We start from the raw sequence: 2500 nt of genomic DNA on the forward strand, positions 1-2500 counted from the left end.
TTATCTGTTATTTTGCTCAAGTTAGCAAGAAGAGGAGCTTCTAGCACTTGTTGGAGAATTAATAATGTTACTCCTCTATGTAAATGTGTTTGTGGTAACTCAAGTCCCACTGATTACCGCCCAATTTCCATAACTCCCATATTATCTAAAGTTTTTGAACGTCTTCTGGCAAAACGTCTTAATGGGTTTGCTGAAGGTAATCATATATTCGCTAGTTTGCAATTTGGTTTTCGTAAAGGCCTTGGAACATGTGATGCCCTTCTTACAATCTCCAATGCTGTACAGAAATCCCTTGATTGTGGTTAGGAAGTTCGTATGATAGGCCTTGATTTTAGTGATGCATTTGACCGTGTTAATCATGAGGCCCTTGTTTTCAAACTCAAACAGTTGGGAGTGGGTGGGTCGTTTCTTAGCATTATTACTGATTTTTTTAAGTAATAGATCTCAAAGAGTTGTTGTTGACGGGTACCATAGTGAGTATAGGAATGAGATATCCGGTGTTCCACAGGGTAGTGTTCTTGGCCCATTACTTTTCATACTATATACACATGACATGTGGTTTGGCCTAGAAAACAAGCTTGTTGCATATGCAGATGACGCTACTCTCTTTGCATCAATTCCATCCCCTGAATGTAGATCTGGGGTTGGTGAATCCCTTAATAGAGATTTAGCTAAGATTAGTGTAAGATGCAAATTACGGGGTATAAAGTTGAATCCTAATAAAACTCAAAGTATAATTGTTAAGTAGGTCAAGGACGGTGGCTCCTCAACATCCGGATCTCAGTATTGATAATGTTCTTTAAATTTGTATGACTTAAAATTTTAGGTGTGATTCTCGACTGCATATTTACTTTGGAGAAACACATTAGGTCTGTGTCTTCTTCAATTGCACAAAAAAATTGGCTTATTGAGAAAATCTTTTAAGATTTTCGGTGATCAATCTATTCTGAAGAAGTGTTTTAATTCTTTCATTCTACCTTGTTTTGAGTATTGTTCTACTGTCTGGTGTTCAGCTGCTGATTGTCATCTTAATTTGTTGGACAGAAACTTACGGTCTATTAAATTTCTTATTCCTGATTTAGATATTAATCTTTGGCACCGTCGTTCAATTAGTTCATTATGTATGTTGCATAAGATTTTTCATAACTCTGACCATCCTTTACATTCAGATCTCCCTGGACAATTCTATCCTGTTCGTAATATTAGGCAGGCAGTTGATTATAATAGCCAGGCCTTCTCCATCATGAGGCTCAATACTACACAGTATTCTAGAAGTTTTATTCCAGCTGTTACCAAGTTGTGAAATGATCTTCCTAATCGGGTATTTGAATCAGTAGAACTTCAAAAGTTCAAAGTTGGAGCAAATGTTTTTATGTTGACCAGGCTGACATGAGTCTTTTTATAGTTTATATATGACATATCTGTTTTTGATGTTGTCACTGTTTTTAGAATGATTTATTGTTAATTTATTCTTATCTTTTATTCATTTCCTTAGTTCCTTTCCTCACTAGGATATTTTTCTCTATTGGAGCCCTTGGGCTTATAGCATCTTGCTTTTCCAACTAGGGTTGTATCTTGGCTAGTAATAGTAATAATAATAATAATAATACATATGTATATATATAATGTATATATATGTATATATATAATGTATATATATATATATATATATATATATATATATATATATATATATATATATATAAAATGTCAAGTATATATGTATATATGTATATTCAGTGGTACCTCTACATACGAATTTAATCCGTTCCACAACCGACTTCGGTGTAGAAAATGTTCGGTTGTAGAAACGAATTTTCCCATAAGAATACATTGAAATAGGATTAATCCGTGGTTGAGCCCAAAAACCTATGATAACTCCTTAATAAGTTACTACACATAATTACACATGACAATAATGCACACTAAATTAGATAGTAGACATGTAAAAAAGAATAATTATAAAGAAATGATAAATAAGAAATGGGTTTTTAGCGTCACTTTACCTTAGAAAGTTAGGCGCAGGTGTCGGTCTTGCTATGCAGAGAGGAGACGGACAGGCGGCGAGGAGGTAGAGAGGGTGACTACGATAAACGTACACTACCGTAACTTATTCTAACTTACACTAAGTGAACTTTAACCTAACTTAGCTTATTTTTTTTTTTATTTTTATATTTTATATTTTTTTTTACATTTTCTTTTTTTTCTTTTTGATGATTAATTTTAATCACTTTCACTCTACACTTAAAATTGATTGAATTTTTTTCTCTTCAATCTTTGCCGTCTTCTTTGTTTCACTTTCTTTCGCTTCACTCTTTTCCGTTTTCTTTGAATCACTTCCTTCCTCTTCGTCACGAGTTCGCTTCGTAGTTTTTTTAAAGAAGCTATCGATAGAAAGTTGCTTGGTACAGCTTTTCAGAATGTTTCGAAAATAAGCTAGGGAAACATCATCGAACTGCGCAACTACACGATAAACCTGCAATTTTTTTTAATGTTATTT

This window comes from Palaemon carinicauda, chromosome 15 (genome assembly GCF_036898095.1).
Source record: "Palaemon carinicauda isolate YSFRI2023 chromosome 15, ASM3689809v2, whole genome shotgun sequence".
NCBI lineage: Eukaryota > Metazoa > Arthropoda > Malacostraca > Decapoda > Palaemonidae > Palaemon > Palaemon carinicauda.